We start from the raw sequence: 27,436 nt of genomic DNA, 5'->3' as shown, positions 1-27,436 counted from the left end.
GTGCGCATCGGCCCATGTTTTGTATAGCCCCCATGTGGGAGCCACCGTGGTGCAATGGTTAGCATGCCCGCCTTGCATACACAAGGTCGTGGGTTCGATTCCTGCTTCGACCGAACACCAAAAAGTTTTTCAGCGGTGGATTATCCCACCTCAGTAATGCAGGTGACATTTCTGAGGGTTTCAAAGCTTCTCTAAGTGGTTTCACTGCAATGTGGAAGGCCGTTCGGATTCGGCTATAAAAAGGAGGTCCCTTGTCATTGAGCTTAACATGGAATCGGGCAGCACTCAGTGATAAGAGAGAAGTTCACCAATGTGGTATCACAATGGACTGAATAGTCTAAATGAGCCTGATACATCGGGCTGCCACCCAACCTAACCATAGCCCCCATATAGGAATTTTAGAAACCTTTTGCTTTAGATACGGAAATCGCTCTATACAGACCGATCTCCCGATTTTACTTTTTGGATAGAATAGAAGAATGTAACCCGCTATGACGAGGGGGATTCCCAGAGAAAAATTACTTTGTTCCGAATCGAAATTTTTGACAAACGAAATTCCCAGATTTTGTGAAGTATTTTTTTTTGTTTGTGGCAAATAAACCCTATTTTTGTAATTATTTTTTAAACCTTTTTTATTTGTTTTGAAAATTTTTTTTTGCGTCAAAAGAAAAGTTTGTCTAAAAGGTTGTTCCTCAGAAATAAAATTCTTATTTCCCAGAAGGAGACAAGATAAACACATGGTGTTTTTGTTTTGTTTTTGTGGCTTTTCTTTAGTCCAATCGACTTAAAATATGGCACAAGTATGTGTTTTGGATCAGAACAGAACACTATAGTTTTTGTATGAAATCGATTCACATTTAGATATAGCTCCCATATATATCTATCGCTCGATATGCACTTAGAATACGGAATACAGAGTTTTACCCCGATTTGTGAGAAATTTGACACAATGAGTACAATTAACATTGTAACTATGCATGCTAAATTTGGTTGAAATCGGTTCAGATTTATAAATAGCTCATATATATCATTCACCGGATGTACACTCATATGACTACAGAGAAATTTTGCACCGCGAACAGAATTAACATTCTAACTCTGCATGTCAAATTTGGCTGAAATCGGTTCAGATTAAGATATAGTTCCCATATTAATCTTTCGCCCGATTTACACTCATAAGAGCGCAGAGGCCATTGTTTCATTCCCATTTACTAACATTCTTACTATCTGTCATGATGCGGAGGAAAAGGATTCAATTAAACGCCTCTTGTGTGAGTGTCCTGCATTTTGTGTAAGACGTAAGCAAATTTTAGGGGCATATAGCTTTAGATTACTGGCGGACCTGGAAAACGTTAACTTAAGCAGCCTGCTAATGTTTTTGGAACAATCTGGTTGGTTCAACAGAAGAAAATAATCGAGAAGGTTCAGCGGATAAAACTAGAAGTGCCCATATGTAATAGGTACTGTTAGTTAATGTGGTATCACAATGGACTAAATAGTCTAAGTGAGCCTGAAACTTAATCGGGCTACCACTTTAACCTAACCTAAATAGATATAGATCCCATATCTATGTTTCGGTTGATTTGCACTCATATGACAACCGTAGGTCAACATTTCACTACGATTTACTTAAAATTGTGCACAGAGAGTAACATACAATTGCCATTTTAGCTATGCTTGCCAAATTTGATCAAAACCAGCTCAGATTTAGACATACATTTGTTCTTCCGATTTAGGCAAATATGGCCAAACATCTTGTTTTTTTTTATTTTATTCTTTTAGATTAATTCTAAATCGGGCTTTTAAGGTCTCTACGTATGCAAATAAAAAGACTTTACTTCATATTTTTATCCGACGTTTCGTTGGTAATTTCCAACTTCTTCTGGGATGAATTTTATTGAAATCTGGCAACGATAGAAATAACAAAAAGGGGGGACAAATTACATCTATGTGGAGTACCATAAGTCAATCTCTAAACTTACATTTAGTCTTTTTTCATATTTTCGATATCATTGTTAAAAGGTAAAAAGTGACGGCACATGAACACCATAACATTAAACACAAATTTAGAATAATTTCAAAAATAAATAAATAAAAATGAAATTAAACAAGTAAGAAAAGTCTAAAGTCGGGCGGGGCCGACTACATTATACCCTGCACCAAATGTGTTGTGGGCTATATATAAAGGTTTGTCCCAAATACATACATTTAAATATCACTCGATCTGGATAGAATTTGATAGACTTCTACAAAATCTATAGACTCAAAATTTACGTCGGCTAATGCACTAGGGTGGAACACAATGATAGTAAAAAAATATGGGAAACATTTAAATCTGAAGCAATTTTAAGGGAACTTATATGAATTATCGCTCGATATAACGTATTAGAAGTTTAGGAAAATTAGAGTCATTTTTACAACTTTTCGACTAAGCAGTGGCGATTTTACAAGGAAAATTTTGGTATTTTGACCATTTTTGTCGAAATCAGAAAAACATATATATCGGAGCTATATCTAAATCTGAACCGATTTCAACCAAATTTGGCACGCATAGCTACAATGCTAATACTACTCCCTGTGCAAAATTTCGGAGTTAAAAATTGGCCTCTGTGGTCATATGAGTGTAAATCGGGCGAAAGCTATATATGGGAGATATATCTAAATCTGCAAAATTTCAACTAAATCGTAGCAAAAAATTAGCCTCTGTGGTCATATGAGTGTAAATCGGGCGAAAGCTATATATGGGAGCTATATCTAAATCTGAACCGATTTCAACCAAATTTGGCACGCATAACTACAATACTATTCTACTCTTTGTGCAAAATTTCAATTAAATCGGACCGTATTAGCCCATATCGGGCGAAAGTTATATATGGGAGCTATATCTAAATCTGAACCGATTTTAATAAAATTTGGCACACTTGACTATAGCACAAATTGTTCTTCTTGTGCAAAATTTTAAGCAAATTAGGGTAAAACTCTGGCTTATGGGGCAATATAAGTCTATATCGGGCGAAATATATATATGGGAACTATATCTAAATCTGCACCGATTTCTTCCAAAATCAATAGGGTTCTATTCTGAGCCAAAACACATACTTGTGCCATATTTGAAGTCGATTGGACTAAACCTGCGACCTAGACTTTGATTACAAAAATGTGTTCACGGACAGACGGACATGGATATATCGACTCAGGAGCCCACCCTGAGCATTTTTGCCAAAGACACCATGTGTCTATCTCGTCTCCTTCTGGGTGTTGCAAACATATGAACTAACTTATAATACCCTTCCACAGTGTGGCGCAGGGTATAAATATCACAGAGCTTTTTTCTTATGGCTACGATCACAGATGATTGAACTTAAACTAAATGATTGCTAATGTATAAGCAGCATTAGTGTTGTCTTTGTCCTCTTTTCTGTTTATTGCACATTGAATTCTTTGTAGTATTCTTAGACTTTTTTCACATTCTCCAAATCTGCTGTATGTCCGAACTCTATGCAGTGTTGAGCCAAAGCTGTCGTTTGCTTTTCTTATATCTGCTTCGTGCTCTGTTACCCTCGTCCCTAAGCTACGTTTGGTTTTCCCCACATAGTATTTGTTGCATGTTTCTTTGTCATTACCTATGCATTTGATTTCATAGACTTGCTTTGTTGTTTTTTTTATTATTTTTGTTTTTGGTTTGGTAAATATTGCATTTAATGTTTTGTTGGGCCTGTCATCTATTATTTCTTTAAGCATTGCAGTTTCTGTAAGTTTTGGAATAATATTTTGTGATATTGCCAGATTGATTAACGTCGGTGGTATTTTGGGAATTTGATTTCCCAATAAACACAGGATGAGCGTTTTTCAAATGCAACAACTTTTCAGTTTGAGGGTAAATATAATTTTCAACATAAATTCAACTTGACTTGAAATACCTCATCTTCAATACATCTTCAAATTGTTTGCGAATTACTTCCAATTTGCCAAAATGTTGACGAAATCTTTGACAAGGTGAGATAATATGAGAAAACTTTGTCAAAACACTACCCTAAAATGCAACGAAAAATCCATGTGGTTTTCAATACTTCTTTGTGCAACGAAGTTCGTGGTCAATTGCAAGAAATAAAAAAATGGAAAATTTTAGACAAATAACCAAATAGTTTATAAAAACAGGTAAGTGAAAATAAAAAATGAAATAAAACTTTAAGGAAATCACTAAATGTATATCTCTTTGCAGAAAACTAAAATTATGGATTCTACGTTCTTGAAAACATTAAAAAGTTGACCGATAGTTTATATACAAATAGTTTATAATAATTGGTACGTCCATATGAAAAATTAAATCAACACTTTGGAGAAGTCACTAAATTTAAATTTCTTTGCAGAAAACTAAAATCTTTGGATGCTACATTCTTGCAAACATTAAGAAGCTGACCAATGAAAAATGAGTGGCTTATCGACAAGAAAAAGTTTCCAGAAACATTACAAGTCCAACCAATTAAAATTGTTAAAAACAACAAATTGTTGAAATCAACAACTTCTGGATGAAAATGTGCATCACATCGTCAGTTTAATTCATATGCTATTATCAGTTTAAAATGGATATTTTGTGAATTCCTTCTGCGGGAAATCAATTCTAACACGCGGTCCAGTACGTTCCCAATTTCAAATTGCCGGCATGTTAATAAATTTTAATGCTGTTTTATGACACCAAAAGGAAGACTAATTATCAATGCAAAAGTGTTTACTAATAATGTTTAAGATATTTAATGTTTTGTTGTTTGTTTTTTTTTGTTCTTATTTGTTGATATGTTTAATAAGATTATTATTTATCAATTGGTATTGTAGTGTATTATGTAGTGTAGTGTATTATTATATATTTCCTTTTGATGAATAAATTATACAAAATTCATTGAATTTTGGCTTTGACTTTCAATTTGAAGTGGGGATATCATTCAAACAAATTTAGGTTGAAAAGTATTTGCAACAATATTAATTTTGAATTTGACTCGCATCGAAAATTGTTTGACAAATTATTGAGTAGCGATGCATTTCAATTTAAGGATAACACTTGGGATATTATTGATAATGTGTTTAATTTCACTGTTGAGGGTAATGTCTGTTTTTTGTTGAGAACGCGATTTTCTCAACAATTTTTCAACTTGAATATTACCCTAATCCTTTGAAAAAATGTTTGAAAAATTGTTGAAATTTAGCATTTTTCAAACGTTTGTGTTTATTGGGTTGGTAGTGGCTTTCTTAATTAAATTATTTATAATGTGTTGGGGGAATGAGTTGTTGATGAGTATATTTTTTACTTTTTGTATATTTGTTTCTTAAAATTTGTCATCACATAATTTAATAGATTTTTGAATTATACTCAAAGCTGTATTTATCTTTTGTTGGTTGGGTCGAATGAAAGTTTATGATTCTTCCCGAAGCTATTGATTTGGTATACCTTTCTGTTAATACCGTCCCAATAAACACAAATGTTTGAAAAATACTAAATTTCAACAATTTTTCAAACATTTTTTCAAAGGATTAGGGTAATATTCAAGTTGAAAAATTGTTGAGAAAATCGCGTTCTCAACAAAAAACAGACATTACCCTCAACAGTGAAATTAAACACATTATCAATAATATCAACAATAGTGTTATCCTCAAATTGAAATGCATCGCTACTCAATAATTTTTCAAACAATTTTCGATGCGAGTCAAATTCAAAATTAATATTGTTGCAAATACTTCTCAACCTAAATTTGTATGAATGATATCCCCACTTCAAATTGAAAGTCAAAGCCAAAATTCAATGAATTTTGTATAATTTATTGATCAAAAAGAAATATATAATAATACACTACACTACATAATCTTATTAAACATATCAACAAATAAGAACAAAAAAAAAAACAAACAGCAAAACATTAAATATCTTAAACATTATTAGTAAACACTTTTGCATTGATAATTAGTCTTCCTTTTGGTGTCATAAAACAGCATTAAAATTTATTAATATGCCGGCAATTTGAAATTGGGGACGTACTGGACCGCGTGTTAGAATTGATTTCCCGCAGAAGGAATTCACAAAATATCCATTTTAAACTGATAATAGCATATGAATTAAACTGACGATGTGATGCACATTTTCATCCAGAAGTTGTTGATTTCAACAATTTGTTGTTTTTAACAATTTTAATTGGTTGCACTTGTAATGTTTCTGGAAACTTTTTGTTGTCGATAAGCCACTCATTTTTCATTGGTCAGCTTCTTAATGTTTGCAAGAATGTAGCATGCAAAGATTTTAGCTTTCTGCAAAGAGATTTAAATTTAGTGACTTCTCTAAAGTGTTGATTTAATTTTTCATGTTGAAGTACCAATTATTATAAACTATTTGAAGCAGTTCCAGTTAATTGTCCACCATGTTTTCATCGGTCAGCTTTTTAATGTTTTCAAGAACGTAAAGGGTGATTCTTTTGAGGTTAGGATTTTCATGCATTAGTATTTGACAGATCACGTGGGATTTCAGACATGGTGTCAAAGAGAAAGATGCTCAGTATGCTTTGACATTTCATCATGAATAGACTTACTAACGAGCAACGCTTGCAAATCATTGAATTTTATTACCAAAATCAGTGGCAGAAAATCCGCTTTTTTATCGACAAATTTTGTTCAGCGATGAGGCTCATTTCTGGTTGAATGGCTACGTAAATAAGCAAAATTGCCGCATTTGGAGTGAAGAGCAACCAGAAGCCGTTCAAGAACTGCCCATGCATCCCGAAAAATGCACTGTTTGGTGTGGTTTGTACGCTGGTGGAATCATTGGACCGTATTTTTTCAAAGATGCTGTTGGACGCAACGTTACGGTGAATGGCGATCGCTATCGTTCGATGCTAACAAACTTTTTGTTGCCAAAAATGGAAGAACTGAACTTGGTTGACATGTGGTTTCAACAAGATGGCGCTACATGCCACACAGCTCGCGATTCTATGGCCATTTTGAGGGAAAACTTCGGAGAACAATTCATCTCAAGAAATGGACCGGTAAGTTGGCCACCAAGATCATGCGATTTGACGCCTTTAGACTATTTTTTGTGGGGCTACGTCAAGTCTAAAGTCTACAGAAATAAGCCAGCAACTATTCCAGCTTTGGAAGACAACATTTCCGAAGAAATTCGGGCTATTCCGGCCGAAATGCTCGAAAAAGTTGCCCAAAATTGGACTTTCCGAATGGACCACCTAAGACGCAGCCGCGGTCAACATTTAAATGAAATTATCTTCAAAAAGTAAATGTCATGGACCAATCTAACGTTTCAAATAAAGAACCGATGAGATTTTGCAAATTTTATGCGTTTTTTTTTTTAAAAAAGTTATCAAGCTCTTAACAAATCACCCTTTAGAATCCATAATCTTAGTTTTCTTTAGTGACTTCCTTAAAGTGTTATTTCATTTTTTATTTTCACTTACCTATTTTTATAGACTATTTGGTTATTTGTCTAAAATTTTCCATTTTTTTAATTTCTTGCAATTGACCACGAACTTCGTTGAACAAATAAGTATTGAAAACCACATGATTTTTTCGTTGCATTTTAGGGTAGTGTTTTGTCAAAGTTTTCTCATATTTTCTCACCTTGTCAAAGATTTCGTCAACATTTTGGCAAATTGGAAGTACTTCGCAAACAATTTGAAGATGTATTGAAGATGAGCTATTTAAGATCAAGTTGAATTTATGTTGAAAATTATATTTACCCTCAAACTGAAAAGTTGTTGCATTTGAAAAACGCTCATCCTGTGTTTATTGGGGTATTTCTATTTCTGTGTAGTTTTATGTCTTAATATGGTAAGCAATTATTATTCTCCTTTTCGATTGTAAATTTGAGTTTATTGTGATATTGTTTGAATGTGTTAAGTATGGTATCTTCATCATATTTTTGGATTATAGCAAATAGATCGTCCACATATTTGGTTAAGAATTTAATTGTAATTTTCTTTTCCGTCAGTTCCTTTATTGTTTCCTCGAGCATAGTATCTAGAACTGCAATCGTTGGCGACAATGGGGTTCCCATTGGCATACCATATGTTTGGTAATACATGGTTTCCCCATTTATAAAATAATTATTGTCATTTAAACAAAATTGTAGAAGTTTTAGGAACTGGGGCTTAGGTATTTTTGTATGTTCTTCAAGTCTCTTCCATTGCGTCATTATATTTCTTATCGCTAGATGGATAGGTATGTTGGTGAACAACGATACCACGTCAAATGATAATAAAATGTCGTTTTCATCCAAAGATACATTTCTAAGTCTGTCTTTCAATTCATACGAATTCTTTATGTTGTACTTCTCTAATATGAAATTTTTGATTATTGTGTATTTTAGGTAGTCCATATAATCTCGGTGCTGTCGTTGAGTTGGATGATAGCTTAAATTTTTCCTGTGAAGAAATGTAGCCATTTTTGAAAAGATCTGCTACTATGTTATTGTGTTTCCTTTGTAGTTTCTGCGTTGGGTCTTCTCTTATTGTTTTATAGGTATTCTTGTCGTCCAATAAAGATTTCATCTTTTCATCGTACTCTTTCTTGTACACTATCACTGTTTTGTTTCCTTTGTCTGATTTTGTAACTATAATTTCTTTATGTTTCCTTAATAATCTACTGGTTATGTTTAAGATGAACTTTTCCTTTTGAGAGTTCCTTATATGTCATTATTCTATTTGCAATTTTACTCCTTTTTATGTCCTTCTCTCTTTCATCTGTGATTGTCTGTACCCACTGTTCCAAATCAGCAATTAAGTTTAGGTTACGTTAGGTTAAAGTGGCAGCCCGATTAAATTTCAGGCTCACTTAGACTATTCAGTCCATTGTGATACCACATTTAACTAAAAGTACCTATTACAAATGGGCACTTCTAGTCTTAACCACTGAACCTTCTCTATTATTTACTTTTGTGGAACCAACCAGATTGCTCCAAAAACATTAACAAACTGCTTAAGTTAACGTTTTCCAGGTCAGCCAGTAATCTAAAGCTATATGCTCCTAAAATTCGCTTACGCCTTACACAAAAAGCAGGACACTCACACAAGAGATGTTTAATTGATTCCTTTTCCTCCACGTCATGACAGCTTATACAATAGTCATTATACTTCGCACCTATAGTTTTTGCAAATTCGCCTATCAGGCAGCGACCCGCTATAGCAGATATTAGGAGTGCTATCTGACGCCTTGAGAACACTATTTTTCATTTATTTATTTATTTATTTTTGGGTTCCTAATACACAAGATATATATCTTATAATGAGTATTAGAATCAATAATGTTATAATAAATATAATAAGTAGATATTTTACGATATTTTAAGAAGTATAATAATAATAATTATGAATAGGAATAACATATAATATGGTTATGAATTAGATATTAATAATTTTTTTTTTTTTTTTTTTTTGTTATTTAATCGCCCTGAATTAGATATCTTGTTAGTTTCGTCTTGAACTGCACTGTGTTGTATATACGTTGAAGTTGATTGGGTAACTGATTCCAGAGACGAGTCGCATATATATAAAACTGCCGCTCAGATAACTGACTTCTATGTCGAGTCTGTATCAAATTGTTACCACGGTTGGATCTAGCGAATGTTAATCGTTCGTAGAGGTATGATGGTTCCTTTGTGTGTATAATTTTTTGGAGGAATAACAGAGTTCTGAGTTGAACGTATTTGTCAAACGGGATACCAAAAATTTTGTTCGCAAAAAGTGTCACACTATCATAACGTTTCAATCCGAAGACATAGCGGGCAATATTGTTGAACGTGGTTGTTAGTCTTTTTAAGTCGGTGGTGTTACATCCAGAGAAAATTTCACAACAATACAACAAAGTAGGGAGGACATAGGATTTGGCCAACAGCAGTCTTATACGAAAAGGTGTAAACGCTTGAGTGCACCAAAGATTACGCAACATACCGTATATTTTACCACAGTTAGCATTAATATGATCAGACCAAGTCAAATTCTCATTAAAAGTTACTCCAAGATTCTTCACTTTCTTCACAAGTTCTATTTGGCAGTTACCCAGAAATATGTTAACATTGTCCAGACTTGTGGATTTCTTATGAATCAAAATTGCCTTCGATTTATTGGGGTTCAGAGCTAGGCCATTTCCATTCGCCCAATCCAGGATCTTGTTGAGATCATTGTTAACATTCATTACGCACCTATCGATTGCATCAGTAGTGGTAGATGTATATAACTGGACATCATCAGCATACATTCTTATGTTCGTATGTTCTAGCTGGTTCGGTAAATCATTCGAGTACATCGTATATAGCAAGGGTCCGAGTATGGACCCCTGAGGAACGCCCCTTTTTGTTGTCATCTGTGACGATGCATTGTTACCAGAAACGGTCAATTGCTTTCTGTCTTCCAAGTAGCTAGACATTAATCGTACAGTAGATTCAGAGAATGAAAACAAGTGGATGAGTTTATAATACAAAGTCGGATAGTGGACAGTGTCAAAAGCTTTCGAATGATCTAATAGTACCAAAATAGAGACTTCATTTTTGTCAAGATTGTTACGTATCGATTCTACAACGTCAACTAAGGCAGTGAGACAGCTATGCCTCGGTCTGGATCCAGATTGACGGTCAGTTATAATCTTATGTTCAGTTAAGTATTGGAGAATTTGTAGATTAACAAGTCTTTCAACCACTTTCGAGATAAATGGTAAGATCGCAATAGGACGGAATTCGTTGGCACCCTTTGGGACAGGTATAATTTTGGCCAGTTTCCATAGTGTTGGAAATGAACTAGTTGTTATAATAGTATTTATAATATGAGTAATGTATTTAAGTATACTCGGAATAATAAGCTTGACAAATTTAGGACAGATTTCATCAGTACCGACAGCGTTTGACTTTATTGTCATGATACTATTAAGCACCTCATTATCAAATACATGCCTTAGACTAAAACCACGTTGAGAGGTGGACGTTACAGTTCGGGAACTATAGAAATCAGAATTCACCTCTGGCATCGGTATATTTACAAACTTTTCATTAAGTACGTTAACATCCAAGTTCGAGTTATGATTAGTAGTCTTTGTAATGCCAATTTTCTTTATTTCATTCCACGTCTTCCTTGTACTCGTAGCATTATTGAATTTGTTAGTATAAAAAATCAGTTTCTCATGTTTAACCTTTCGAACTACATCTTTTCTGGCAGATTGAAAGGTTGAGTAGAGCTCAGGAGTTTTGTATCTTTTCCACCTCTTGTATGCCCGTTCTCTTATATCGATAAGTGTTTTCACCTCACTCGTGAACCATGGTTTCAAGTCAGTTTTAATATTCTTTGTTACCATAGGTACATGTAGATTGTAGAGATCAACTATATTATCAGTTAGAAAGTTGACCTTGCTTTCCACAGAACTAAGATAATAAATTTGATTCCAATCAATTCGATTCACATCTAGTTGCAGATCAGATATGTTTAAACGCCTAAAGTCGCGGTATGTATAGGTTTCAGCTTGCCTGTTAATAGTTATGTCGTATGATAGAAATATGAGGTCATGCCTAGAGAAAGCTGATCCATCAAGTTGATCGTAGTGTAATATTTTGTGATCATGGCTTACAAAAAACAGGTCTAGCAAGGTATTGCAGGTTGTGGTGAAATGGGTCGGTATGCTATCGTTAACCAGCCTTAAATTCATACCAGCCATGGCATCTGTAAGTTGCGAATCCACGATCACATTGCTGTTAAAATCACCAGCTATTATGACATCATTATATAGTACAGATATGGTCTCAAGCTTAGTTATCAAAGGATCAATATTTACAAAACGATTCGGCCTATATACACAGCCCATTAACAGTTTTTCATTGTTAATACGAAGTTCTAAGAACAAGTGTTCAGTGCTTTCACCAGGTTCTGAGTTTAGAACAGTTCTACCAGAAATGCCATTGCGGAGATATATGGCAACTCCACCTCCATTGGTGTGCCGATCAGCTCTAAATAGTCTGTATCCATTAAGTTTGTAAATATTATCATTTCTGTCCGGATGGAACCATGTCTCCGATATACAGATTACGTCAAGTGAAGAGTTCTCGAAAAGGTATCGGAACTCGTCAAGTTTATTGTTTAGGCTCTGAGCATTTAAGTGACAAATGTTAAAACCAGTTGTGCGTTTAGCGATAATTCGAACCATCAAGAAGTTATTATCTCTGGGACCATAATTATCAGACAATGAATCCATTAAGGATGAAAAAATTACTAACAGTGCAGCAAGTAACGATTAGAGCAGATTGATAGTATGAATAGTAAGTATACTCAGTGTTATACGAGAATTGTTCCTTGTTTGAAAAAGTTCTCTTGACATATATTGAGGCTAGATTGGTAGTATTAATAATGATGTCCATAAATTCGGACGTGTAAGATAAAAATGTGTTTATATAGCAGATTATAAAATTAATGAGCAGATTGTGGTTGAGAGCGAAAAAACTTATCGATTTCTTCAGGGAATTCAATCAATTTTGGTGTTTCATCATTGAATGTTCTAATATATACCATTCCTCGCTGTGTATAGGTAGTTTTAATCAGTTTGTCTTTTTTGAGCTTTAACGCAGTTTTGTAAATGTTATAGTTATGTGGAGTCAGGTTTTCGTGTATGTAAAAAGGAACATCACTATCAAATCCAAGGTTACGTAGAGTTAAAGGTTTCTTCGTTTCTCTACGATAGTTTGCTGCGTGTTTAAGAATGAAATTTTTGTCATAGGGGGAATGAAATTTTACCACAATCACATCATCATTCAGCTTATAGTTTACTCTGGTATTCCTTATTCGTTCAAGACGATACATATTATCAATTCTTGGAGTATCGACTTAGACACAATGGCGTTTAAATCTTCATTTTCCATTTTGGGAACACCAGTAATGCGAATACCATTTGCAACAACCGAGTTTTCTTGGGCTAGAATTTTCCTTTTTAGCCCAATTATTTCATTTTCTATACTTAACATATTCGGACGGGTCTCTTCCAGTGATTTCACACGAGCATTTAAATCAGAGATATCCTTTTCAACAACACTTAACCTACGGCGAATTTGATCCAGGATATTTACTTCCGATTCCTTGATCATTGCACACATACGTTCCTCAGATTCACTTATCATTGCCTGCATGATCTCGGTTAATTTCTCAAATCGTTTATCAATTATCTGAATGAATTTTAATGGCGATTCGATACTAGTCATACGAGGTGTATCTCTTGCCTGCTCAAGCAAACGATTCTGTATGACAGCACTTGTACGCTTAGGAGTTGAGGGATTCATATTATTATATGTCTCTCAATTCAAAGTTCTTCAAGTTTAATTTTATTCGTTGGTATATAGAAATATATTCAAATAATTGAAGTTGTAATCTATAACGTATACCTGATATTACAGGGTGTTATAGATTATTCAATGCGATATACAATACATAAGATAATGACAATTATTAAAGCATATGTTTAGGATCAAAATATTCAGCTTGGTTGTGGTATTCACTAACCACTGATTAATGTGAATTCATTCACAGAGATAATATTAATTAAAGAAAATATTAAAGCATATGTTTAATATAGATCAGTATAAAGCTTTGGTTGTGTTCTTCGCTAAGTACTGTTCAATGTGAATCCACACAACTAGGTAGTTAAAAAAGCTTTAACAAGTTTGGGTTTGTGTATCAGCTATTGATCTTTAAACTATTGCATCCTTTTAGGATGTAAGTATATAACTTTTAAGTATCACTTAGTTCTTCAATTGAAAGCTTTCTTAATTTGAATTTAACGGTTGGTGTCGAAACAGAATGTTGTATTTCATTAACAGGAGCTTTTCGGAAATGGTATAAAACTTCCCTTTTCTTGATTATATATTGACGTTTCTTACTCACGAAACCTCTCTCAGCAAATAGCTTGTATGTTTTGTTTTTGATATCTTCACCCACTCTTCGTATTTGTATAGTTTCATATATTTTATTATGTAAAATAAAATAGTTTTAGATCGATTTCATTATTTTGCACATTAAGTAGATGAAGCACAGTCACTATATTTTTTATATTCTACTATTATATGATGTTTTATCGTTTAGTTCTTCAGAAAAGATGATTTATAACAGGAGCACCAACACAACACGTCCGTTCACTTGAAAGCACAACTTATACATAACTAGCATATCTAGTGTGCGGTTTAAATTTAAATGGGGCCATATTTGCTTGGTGTCGTTACAACCCTTGCAATTTTCCCATCGAATATTGGCCATCATAACAGCCTTCTCACGCAGTAAGAGCTTGTAGGTGGCCAGAGGCATGCCAACAGATTCTAGTTCCCCTGGAATATGTAAGGTAGTTCCTAGCCTTGCTAACACATCTGCTTCACAGTTCCCCGGTATGTTCCTATGACCAGGCACCCATATTAGGTGAATATTGTACTGCTCAGCCATCTCGTTGAGAGATTTGCGGCAGTCTATGGCCGTTTTTGAGTTAAGGAACACAGAGTCCAAGGATTTTATTGCAGGTTGACTGTCTGAGTATATATTAATGCCAATATTTGTTGGAATATTACTTCTCAGCCAATTCACCACCTCTCTTATTGCCAATATTTCAGCCTGAAAAACACTACAGTGATTAGGTAATCTTTTCGCTATTCGAATTTCCAGATCTTTAGAATATACTCCGAACCCCACTTGTCCATTCAATTTGGAGCCATCAGTATAGAAATCTATATATCTTTTATTCCCCGGGGTCTGTGTACACCACGCCTCACTGTTGGGAATTAGAGTTTCAAACTTTTTGTCGAAAAGTGGTTTTGCCAGGGTGTAATCCACTACGTTAGGCACATCTGGCATTACTTTGAGGACCGAACTATGACCGTACATTTTTTCCGACCACAGCAATAGCTCGCGCAACCGCACAGCCGTTGTTGCAGCTGACTATTTGGCCAAAATGTCTAAAGGCAATAGATGTAGCATGACATTAAGGGAATTTGTTCCTGTCTTGCTGAATGCGCCTGAAATACACAAACACGCCATACGCTGAACTTTATCTAAACAAGTCGGTTTCTGAAGTGCCGGCCACCAGACTACAACACCATATAGCATTATAGGTCTAACCACTGCCGTGTATAGCCAATGCACAATTTTTGGTCTTAGTCCCCACTTTTTCCCTATTGCCTTTTTGCACGAGTACAAAGCTACCGTGGCTTTTCTCGCCCTCTCTTCAATATTAAGCCTAAAATTCAGCTTCCTGTCCAAAATAACGCCAAGGTATTTTGCACACTCACCAAAGGTAATTTCAGTACCCCCTAAGGAAATGGGCCTAACCGTGGGAGTTTTGCGATCTTTGCAGTACATGACTATTTCTGTCTTTGCTGGATTTACACCAAGACCATTATCTTTCGCCCATTTCTCAGTCATCCGGAGAGCTCTCTGTATAATATCTCTGATTGTGGATGGGAATTTTCCCCTGACTGCTAGCGCCACATCATCTGCGTATGCCACCACTTTTATCCTTTCTTTTTCTAGAGAAACCAGAAGGTTGTTTATAGCAACATTCCAAAGAAGAGGTGATAGAACTCCTCCTTGGGGAGTGCCTCTGTTCACATACCTTTGTATGTTTGCTTGCCCTAGTGTGGCTGAAATACGTCTCTTTATTAGAAGTTCGTCTAACAGCCTAAGTATACCTGGATCAACATTCAGAGTTGTCAGTCCATTTAATATCGAGCTCGGATGGACATTATTGAACGCCCCTTCGATGTCTAGAAACGCCACGATTGTGTATTCTTTGACAGATAGTGAGCTTTCAATAAAGCTGACCAGTTCATGCAATGCGGTCTCAGTAGACCTGCCCTTCGAATATGCATGCTGTCGTTTCGAGAGCAAACTTGAATCCACGCTAGTTCTACGATACATGTCTATCAACCTCTCCAGGGTCTTAAGTAGGAATGAGGATAAGCTGATTGGTCGGAAATCCTTCGCACTCGAGTGAGAGGCTTTTCCTGCTTTAGGTATGAAGACGACTTTTGTTTCCCTCCACTTTTCTGGAATATATGCTAAGTTTACACATTGTTTATATATCACCGTCAACCAGGGGATAATTCTTTCAGCCACTGCCTGTAACTCCGCCGGAGTAATTCCATCAGGTCCGGGGGATTTGAATGGTCCAAAGCTATTTAAAGCCCATTTTATTCTAGATTCCGACACAATTTCCTCGATAGGAAGTGATCGCCGAGCCTCTGTTACACCGCCGGAACATGGTTCAACCGTCTGATTTCCAGGGAAGTGTGTGTCCAAAAGTACCTCCAACGTCTCCTCACTGGACGTTGTCCAATTTCCCTCCGATGTTTTAATGAAACCTGGAGCGGTGTTAGTGGATGCTAGTACCTTCCGTAGTCTGGAAGCCTCGGACGTATTCTCAATACTGCTACAGTAATCATCCCAAGAGTTTTGTTGAGACCTTCTCAGTTCTCGTTTATATTCTCTCAGATTCATCTTGTAAGTGTCCCAATCCTCCGGAGCTCTTGTGGACTTTGCTTTGTTAAAGAGCTTCCTGCAGGATTTCCTCATATTACTTAACTCCGTAGTCCACCATGGCGGCCGATTTTTTCCCCTTGGCTTTCCTCTAGGGCAAGCAGCTTTCAGTGAAATGTTGAAGGCCTTCGTAATCCGCTCCACTACGTGTTCGATATCTTGCACAGTGCTCATATTTGTCTCCGGCATTTCCGGTATCATCAAATTGAACGATTCCCTATACCTATTCCAATCAGCTATCCTAACATTTGGCGGAAATATGGTCTTTGAAGTACGAACAGCCAATCTGAAACTGATGTAGCGATGATCTGAGAAGCTATGTTCCCTCAAAACTTGCCACTCAGATATCTTATCATTCAGTTCCGGAGAGGTCAACGTTACGTCCAACACCTCTTGTCTGTTCCTGGTGACGAAGGTTGGTGCATCTCCCTTATTGCAAACTACCAGGTTAGTACGCAAAAGAAACTCTATTAGCGACTCTCCCCTTGCATTAGTATCACTACTTCCCCAAATACTATGATGTGCATTTGCATCGCATCCCATAATGAGTTTTGTCTTTGTTTTTAGTGACTCCTCAACTAAGGTCTTAACGGCACAGGGTGGCATATCCCTATCATGTCCCATGTAGACGGAAGATACCCAATATTTGCATGTGGATATCTCTAGACTGGCTACGACAGTGTCTGCATTGCTCAATGAAGGAAGCAGAAACAAGTTTAGTTCGTTTTTAGCAATTATACATGCTCGATTTATATCGTTACCGGTATTATGCAAAAGTTTGAAACCCGGAGTGCTTAATTCACAGATCTTGTTCTTATATATGTATGGTTCTTGAATAAGAACTATATCTATGTCTCCTTTCATCAGGAGAACTTTTAAGGCAGCACAAGCGGCCTTACAATGGTGAAGATTTATCTGGAGGAACCGTAGAACCATCCAAATTTTCAACCACCGTCACATCAGCCGCTTCAATTGAGTCATCAAGGGCTTCCTCTTCACAGATCTCGGTGACTCTCGCAACAATCCGCGGTTCAGCTTTGGTGAGGCTTGAGCTTGTAGAAACTTCCCGCATATGATTTTCGCCATAGTCTGCCGGTTTTATGTCTCCTTCGGCTTCGCTAGGAGATTTTTTCACTGCTGACTCTACCGGAGGCTTGTCCGTTTCGGTATCCTTTGGCTGATCGCTTTTGTATACCTTCATATGGATATCATGAAAGCCATAACTTACGCGTCCTTGGGTCTGGGCTAGATGTGGCAGCGACTCTATGTTTAATATAAACACCGCATGTCGTCTTGGTCCATCCACCTCATCCAAACGACCAACCTTCCAATCGGCGGTTGGAAGATCTGGGTTACATTCTTTTAGTCTCTCTAGTATTGACTCAGGATCAGGAGGGTTTGCCGGTATCCATGCATGTGCTCTAGGTTTAGCCGGTATGTCTTTTTTATCGACTAACTCCAAAGCGGCTCCTTCCCAAACTTCACCAATTAGCATCAATGCAGCTTTAAAGCAATCCATAGACCTCTGGTCTGCAAAAGCTATTAACTTATATCGTCCTTGATACCATCCAGCATCTTGCTGTCGAGGACTTGGTCCGGGAAACTTTTTTCGCACCTCTGAGTAGACACCAGACATCGCGTTCTCAATTTCCCCCCATTTTTGCCTTGGAATCATACCGTCCAATGTTCCTTTATTAATAATAGCCATCACAAGGCTGTCTTTTGCAACTGAGGCAAACGATCTTTGATCCCGTTTAGAGGATGGTAGCTCATTCGGTGATCGTTCCCTTTTTTCCAGCTTCAAGAATTCCTTGAGCCAATTTTAAGGAATCGGTTTGCTTAGCCGACAACTTGCTTGGGTCGACTGATCCTAATTTCTTTAGGATAAACAAAGCATTTCTTTGTTCCTTGAATCTCTTTCGAGAGGGATTGCCTCCTTTTGATGTCGTCACCTTAGAAAAGGTTCGACTTGCCAAAGTGTCACCGCCAGTCGACCCGTCTACAGGTCGACTAATTGGGCCTGACTCTTGGTCGCTGCCCAAATTTATAACTTCAGTCGTTACCCGTCCACTGGGCCCTGAAGTTAGCAACCCAGTTGATGACTTTGAATTTCGCTGCATGGTGGTTTATTATTTCCACCACACGTGAAATTCGTAATAAGTACTTATTACGATGAAATACTCCGCTATTAGAAAACACGTCCGTTCAGTTCGACGCAGACATAGCGTCAGCAATTTACCTGACAACGGTGTCAACGAAACCTAGGGAAACGAAGTGCCTGCAGTTTCCCACGTAACTCGACCGAAGGATTACTGTCGAAAGCTTTTTGAAGCCTTTCAGTGATTTCGTCTATTTCTCCCATTTTTTCCGTTTTCTTTTCTTATATTATAATACCTCTTAAATTATTCAAGTTCTTATTCTAAAAATTCTTACATAAAAATGCTGTTTTCCATTAATGAATCCTTTAAATTTCCGCCATTTTACTCGATTGATTTTGTTCAAATTTCTGTTTTCCTTTGATGAATCCTTTAAATTTCCGCTGGTTTACTTGATTGCTTTTGTTCAACTTATTTGTATATTGTTTATTTAATAATTTTTACAAGTTTTATTTTGCTTTGGTTTTGTTTCACAAACTATTTTATTTACGGCCATTTTCATGTAGCTCCGTTAGACATTAACTCCCAGTTAACAGAAATTAAAATGAAAATATCTTCTCTCCGGTTAACTTTAACTGAAAATTATTTAGCAGTTAAGTTCCTAACTGGCATTTTGAATATATTAGCATTTCTCAGTCATCCGGAGGGCCCTCTGAATAATATCTCTGATTGTGGATGGGAATTTTCCCCTGACTGCTAGAGCCACATCATCTGCGTAAGCCACCACTTTTATCCTTTCTTTTTCTAGGGTAACCAGAAGGTCGTTTATAGCAACATTCCAAAGAAGAGGTGAGAGAACTCCTCCTTGGGGAGTGCCTCTGTTCACATACCTTTGTATGTTTGCTTGTCCTAGTGTGGCTGAAATACGTCTCTTCATTAGAAGTTCGTCTAATAGCCTAAGTATGGATCAACATTCAGAGTTGTCAGTCCATTTAATATCGAGCTCGGATGGACGTTTTTGAACGCCCCTTCGATGTCTAGAAACGCCACGATTGTGTATTCTTTGACAGATAGTGAGCTTTCAATAAAGCTGACTAGTTCATGTAATGCGGTCTCAGTAAACCTGCCCTTCGAGTATACATGCTGTCGTTTCGAGAACAAACTTGAATCGATGCAAGTTCTAAGATAAATATCTATCATCCTCTCCAGAGTCTTAAGTAGGAATGAGGATAAGCTGATTGGTCGGAAATCCTTCGCCCTCGAGTGAGAGGCTTTTCCCGCTTTAGGTATGAAAACGACTTTTGTTTCCCTCCACTTTCCTGGGATATATGATAAGTTGATACATCCTTTATATATCGCCGACAACTAGGGGATAATTTTGTCATTCACGGCTTGTAACTCCGCCGGAGTAATTCCATCAGGTCCGGGGGATTTGAATGGCCCAAATTGAAATTCCCATCTTATTCTAGATTCCGATACAATTTCCTCGATAGTAAACGACCGCTGAGCCACTGTGGCACCGCCAGAACCTGGTTCAACCGTCTGATTTCCAGGAAAATGTGTGTCCAATAGTACCTCCAGCGTCTCCTCACTGGACGTTGTCCAATTGCCCTCCGATGTTTTAATGAAACCTGGAGCGGAGTTGGTGGATGCTAGAACCTTCCGTAGTCTGGAAGCCTCGGACGTATTCTAAATACTGCTGCAGTAATCATTCCAAGAGTTATGCTGAACATTTCTCAGTTCTCGCTTGTATCCTCACAGATTCTCCTTGTAAGCGTCCCAATCCTCAGGGGCTCTAGTGGACTTTGCCTTGTTAAAGAGCCTCCTGCAGGATTTCCTCTTATTACTTAATTCCGTAGACCACACGCAAAAAAATAATTCTTTCCTCCCAAACGAAATTTTAGACAAACAAAGTTCGTTTCTCATTTGCTTTTCGCTGTAAGGAAGTGTATTTGGAAGAAAAGTATATAATTTTTGTGATAAACGTTTATTCTTTTCCAGGATGTAAAAACAATTTCATAAAGACAAACTCAAACAAAAAACATTGTTTTCTTGCTAATTGCATTTTTCCTCACATCTTTCTCATATCCACGAGCTTTTTTAGTTCTTAACACCTTTTCCTGTAATACCAACAATGTAGAAGAAATTATACGATCTTATAAATTTTAAAAAAATTTACCTTTCGCCTGGACGGAGAATCGAACCGCGAACCATGCACTTTGTAAGCCAACACACTAACCACTGAGATATGTACCTGTTATGGTCATCAATAGATAATTATCCATATAAGTTATATTTATATAGCATAGCTTGCGGCGCCCACGAACCGAATAAACAAAGTTTATTTAACAGAAACAAACATTTAGTTTGGCACCATGGAGCAGTGGTTGCTACGTCCGACTTGCATGCCAAGGGTTGTGCGTTCGATCCCTGCTTCGACCAAAGTTTTTTTTTTTACATATATTGCAGATATGTTCGGAAGATTCCGAAAAAATGTTCAACATTACATTGTAGTATAGTAAATTTTGAACTATAAAATGTGTCTTATTAAAGACCTAAAGTCAGAAAAGAACAGTGTTTGATATAAACGAAATGGACTGTGTTGTTGTTTCAAAAATAACTTTTTTTATTGAAAAAATAAAAATTTTGTAACAAAAGAATTTTTTTGGCGATAAAAGTTGAAAATTTTCGAACCAATTCAAAAAACTCTAAAAAAAAGAAAAACGTTTTCAGTACACGTTTTCCAAACGTTTTTTTTTTCTTTGCGTGCACCATGGTGGTCGATTTTTCCCCCTTGGCTTCCCTCTAAGGCATGCAGCTTTCAGTGAGATGTTGAAGGTCTTAGTAATCCGCTCCATTGCGTGTTCGATATCTTGCACATTTCTCATACTTGTGTCTGTTATTTCCGGTATCATCATATTGAACGATTCCCTATACCTATTTCAGTCAGCTTTCCTAACATATCACATCCGTCAAATGTGTAGGGGGCTATATCTAAAGGTTTGTCACAAATACATACATTTAAATATCACTCGATCTGGACAGAATTTGATAGACTTCCACAAAATCTATAGACTCAAAATTTAAGTCGGCTAATGCACAATGTTAGTAAAAAAAAATATGGGAAAAATTTTAATCTGAAGCAATTTTAAGGAAACTTATATGATTAATCGCTCGATATATATGTATTAGAAGTTTGGGAAAATTAAAGTCATTTTTACAACTTTTCGACTAAACAGTGGCGAGTTTACAAGGAAAATGTTGGTATTTTGACCATTTTTGTCGAATTCAGAAAAACATATATATGGGAGCTATATCTAAATCTGAACCTATTTCAACCAAATTTGGCACACATAGCTATAATGCTAATTCTACTCCCTGTGCAAAATGTCAACTAAATCGGAGTTAAAAATTGGTCTCTGTGGCCATATGAGTGTAAATCGGGCGAAAGCTATATATGGGAGATATATCTAAATCTGAACCGATTTCAACCAAATTTGGCACGCATTGCTACAATGCTAATTCTACTCCCTGTAGAAAATTTCAACTAAATCGGAGCAAAAAATTGGCCTCTGTGGTCATATGAGTGTAAATCGGGCGAAAGCTATATATGGGAGCTATATGTAATTTTGAACCGATTTCAACCAAATTTGGCACGCATAGCTACAATGCTAATTCTACTCCCTGTGCAAAATTTCAATTAAAAGGTTGGCCACTGTGGTCATACGAGTGTAAATCGGGCGAACGATATATATGGGAGCTATATCTAAATATGAACCGATTTCAATAATATTTGGCACACTTGACTACACTACTAATTGTACTCCTAGTGCAAAATTTCAACCAAATTGGGGTAAAACTCTGACTTCTGGGACCGTATTTGTCCATATCGGGCGAAAGATATATATGGGAGCTATATCTAAATCTGAACCGATTTCAATAAAATTTGGCACACTTGACTACACTACTAATTGTACTCCTAGTGCAAAATTTCAACCAAATTGGGGTAAAACTCTGGCTTCTGGGACGGTATTAGTCCATATCGGGCGAAAGATATATATGGGAGCTATATCTAAATCTGAACCGATTTCAATAAAATTTGGCACACTTGACTATAGTACTAATTGTGTTCACGGACATGGCTATATCGACTCAGGAGCCCACCCTGAGCATTTTTGCCAAAGACACCATTTGTCTATCTCGTCTCCTTGTAGGCGTTGCAAACATATTCACTAACTTATAATACCCTGTTCCACAGTATGTCGCTGGGTATAAAAATAACTACAAGAAAATAACAATTGAATTATGAATAAATAAATAAAAATATGCGCGTTTCTTCGAATTATTGCATTCATGATCAGTCTTTGAAAGTGATTGATAGGATCTTAGATCTAGGTGTTTATTTTGATAGTAAGCTAAATTTCAAATCCCATATTGATTATATCTTGCCTAAGGCATATTCTACTTTTGCATTTATTAAAAGGAATAGTAAGGATTTCTCAGTCCATATACCCGCAAGATTTTATATACTTCGTTTGTCCGATCAAAGTTGGAATATGCGTCAATGGTCTGGAACCCGTATACTGTTGGTATTTCTGATAGAGTTGAGAGATTGCAAAAGAAATTCATAAAATTTGCACTAATAAGTCTTCGTGTTACTGAACCTCTTCCTGAGTATGAATCCAGATGTAGGCTCATACATTTGGAGACTTTGGCCAATAGGAGAAAGAAAGATTCATTATTATTTTTGTATAAGTTAATTAATGGTTATATTGATTGCCCGCCTTTGCTTCGTGAAATTGGCTTCAATGTTCCTGCTAGGAGTTTAAGATTTTTCCAATACTTTCATGTACCTATGCATAGGAATAATTATGCTTGCAATGATCCTATTACAAGGGCTTTGAGAGAATTTAATTCAATAAATTTAAATTGTAATATTGATCTATCCGTTCCTTTAAAAGATTTTGATCAAATTCTGGATGTATTTTATTTTAGAAATTAGTACATTTTTAAGTAGAACATTTTGGAAGTATATATACAAATTAGAAATTAGCGAGTCTGTAAGGATTATATTGTGAATTATCCAAAGACTGAATAAATAAATAAAAAACCTGTGAGAATTTTAAATAATAAGCAATGGAACTAAATGGAAATTAAAGGTGAAAGTGATTAAAATTGACAATAAAAATAAGTGACAACTAATACCCATTTTCATGAAGCTCCGTTAGTGCTACATTAGCTAACGAACTTTTAAACCGTAAAAATCTGCCATCTTGCGAATATATTCAAAATGCCAGTTAGGAACTTAACTGCTAAATAATTTTCAGTTAAAGTTAACCGGAGAGAAGATATTTTCATTTTACTCTCTGTTAACTGGGAGTTAATGTCTAACGGAGCTACATGAAAATGGCCGTAAATAAAATAGTTTGTGAAACAAAACCAAAGCAAAATAAAACTTGTAAAAATTATTAAATAAACAATATACAAATAAGTTGAACAAAAGCAATCGAGTAAACCAGCGGAAATTTAAAGGATTCATCAAAGGAAAGCAGAAATTTGAACAAAATCAATCGAGTAAAATGGCGGAAATTTAAAGGATTCATCAATGGAAAACAGAATTTTTATGTAAGAATTTTTAGAAAAAGAACTTTTATAATTTAAGAGGTTTTATAATATAAGAAAAGAAAACGGCAAAAATGGCAGATTTGTAGATCTAAATTTTCTATACCATATCACATCCGTCAAATGTGTTGGGGGCTATATATAAAGGTTTGTCCCAAATACATACATTTAAATATCACTCGATCTGGACAGAATTTGATAGACTTCTACAAAATCTATAGACTAAAAATTTAAGTCGGCTAATGCACTAGGATGGAACACAATGTTAGTAAAAAACCAGTAAGGAAAGTCTAAAGTCGGGCGGGGCCGACTATATTATACCCTGCAAGACTTTGTAGATCTAAATTTTCGATACCATATCACATCCGTCAAATGTGTTGGGGGCTATATATAAAGGTTTGTTCCAAATACATACATTTAAATATCACTCGATCTGGAAGAATTTGATAAACTTCTACAAAATCTATAGACTCAAAATTTAAGTCGGCTAATGCACTAGGGTGAAACACAATGTTAGTAAAAAAATATGGGAAACGTTTAAACCTGAAGCAATTTTAAGGAAACTTCGAAAAAGTTTATTTATGATTTATCGCTCGATATATATGTATTAGAAGTTTAGGAAAATTAGAGTCATTTTTACAACTTTTCGACTAAGCAGTGGCGATTTTACAAGGAAAATGTTGGTATTTTGACCATTTTTGTCGAAATCAGAAAAACATATATATGGGAGCAATATCTAAATCTGAACCGATTTCAACCAAATTTGGCACGCATAGCTACAATGCTAATTCTACTCCCTGTGCAAAATTTCAAATACATCGGAGTTAAAAATTGGCCTCTGCGGTCATATGAGTGTAAATCGGCCGAAAGCTTTATATGGGAGATATATCCAAATCTGAACCGATTTCAAGCAAATTTGGCACGCATAGTTATAACGCTAATTCTACTCCCTATGCAAAATTTCAACTAAATCGGAGCAAAAAATTGGCCTCTGTGGGCAAATGAGTGTAAATCGGGCGAAAGCTATATATGGGAGCTATATCTAAATCTGAACCGATTTTGCTGATATTTTGCAAGTTTTTCGAGACTCATAAAATATTCGGATGTACGGAATTTGAGGAAGATCGGTTGATATACACGCCAATTATGACCAGATCGGTAAAAATATATATGGCAGCTATATCTAAATCTGAACCGATTTTTTTCCAAAATCAATAGGGATCGTCTTTGAGCCGAAACAGGACCCTATACCAAATTTTAGGACAATCGGACTCAAACTGCGAGCTGTACTTTGCACACAAAAATACATCAACAGACAGACAGACAGACAGACAGACGGACAGACAGACGGACATCGCTAAATCGACTCAGAATTTAATTCTAAGCCGATCCGTATACTAAAAGGTTGGTCTATGATTACTCCTTCTTGACGTTACATACAAATGCACAAACTTATTATACCTGTACCACAGTAGTGGTGAAGGGTATAAAAATATGGGAAACATTTAAATCTGAAGCAATTTTAAGGAAATTTCGCAAAAGTTTATTTATGATTTATCGCTCGATATATATGTATTAGAACTTTAGGAAAATTATTGTCATTTTTACAACTTTTCGACTAAGCAGTGCCGATTTTACAATGTTGGTATTTTGACCATTTTTTTATTCATCGGTCCCTGGAAAGATTACATAATTATATATATATATATATATATATATATATATATATATATATATATATATATATATATATATATATATATATATATATATATATATATATATATATATATATATATATATATATATATATATATAATTATGTAATCTTTATATATATATATATTATATATATATATATATATATATATATATATATATATATATATATATATATATATAAAGGGTGATTTGTTAAGAGCTTGATAACTTTTTTTTTAAAAAAAACGCATAAAATTTGCAAAATCTCATCGGTTCTTTATTTGAAACGTTAGATTGGTCCATGACATTTACTTTTTGAAGATAATTTCATTTAAATGTTGACCGCGGCTGCGTCTTAGGTGGTCCATTCGGAAAGTCCAATTTTGGGCAACTTTTTCGAGCATTTCGGCCGGAATAGCCCGAATTTCTTCGGAAATGTTGTCTTCCAAAGCTGGAATAGTTGCTGGCTTATTTCTGTAGACTTTAGACTTGACGTAGCCCCACAAAAAATAGTCTAAAGGCGTCAAATCGCATGATCTTGGTGGCCAACTTACCGGTCCATTTCTTGAGATGAATTGTTCTCCGAAGTTTTCCCTCAAAATGGCCATAGAATCGCGAGCTGTGTGGCATGTAGCGCCATCTTGTTGAAACCACATGTCAACCAAGTTCAGTTCTTCCATTTTTGGCAACAAAAAGTTTGTTAGCATCGAACGATAGCGATCGCCATTCACCGTAACGTTGCGTCCAACAGCATCTTTGAAAAAATACGGTCCAATGATTCCACCAGCGTACAAACCACACCAAACAGTGCATTTTTCGGGATGCATGGGCAGTTCTTGAACGGCTTCTGGTTGCTCTTCACTCCAAATGCGGCAATTTTGCTTATTTACGTAGCCATTCAACCAGAAATGAGCCTCATCGCTGAACAAAATTTGTCGATAAAAAAGCGGATTTTCTGCCAACTTTTCTAGGGCCCATTCACTGAAAATTCGACGTTGTGGCAGATCGTAAGTCTATTCATGATGAAATGTCAAAGCATACTGAGCATCTTTCTCTTTGACACCATGTCTGAAATCCCACGTGATCTGTCAAATACTAATGCATGAAAATCCTAACCTCAAAAGAATCACCCTTTATATATATATATATATATATATATATATATATATATATATATATATATATATATATATATATATATATATATATATATATATATATATATATATATATATATATATATATATATATATATATATATATATATATAATTATGTATATATATAATTATGTAATCTTTCCAGGGACCGATGAATAAAATTCGAAGGAATTTCCACTTGGAAACAATGGGTAATCAAGATTCAGAGTATAATCAGATTAATGACACTCATGATTCAACGAATCCAGGATCATGGGAAAATGATGGCGTACGCTCTGAGGAGTACGACGAAGTCATGGTCAGGGAAGAAGTTGAAGATTATCTCC

At 35.6% G+C, this 27,436-nt stretch overlaps 1 protein-coding gene and 1 long non-coding RNA gene across 2 annotated transcripts in view; one reads left to right on the top strand and one right to left on the bottom strand.

The window, feature by feature from the left end:
- LOC142229202 (uncharacterized) overlaps positions 1-27,436 on the bottom strand; it is a gene marked incomplete at its 3' end in the record, with an annotated part of 297,563 nt that overhangs the window by 7,878 nt on the left and 262,249 nt on the right.
- LOC142240433 (uncharacterized) lies at positions 4,083-4,689 on the top strand. The gene is made up of 3 exons (XR_012723275.1): positions 4,083-4,158; positions 4,223-4,305; positions 4,371-4,689. It is a non-coding gene; the product is annotated as an uncharacterized LOC142240433 (long non-coding RNA).

Source organism: Haematobia irritans, chromosome 1 (genome assembly GCF_050003625.1).
Source record: "Haematobia irritans isolate KBUSLIRL chromosome 1, ASM5000362v1, whole genome shotgun sequence".
In the NCBI taxonomy this organism is placed as follows: domain Eukaryota; kingdom Metazoa; phylum Arthropoda; class Insecta; order Diptera; family Muscidae; genus Haematobia; species Haematobia irritans.
Note: the sequence above shows the minus strand (reverse complement) of the source record. Positions and strands in the feature narration are given on the sequence as shown.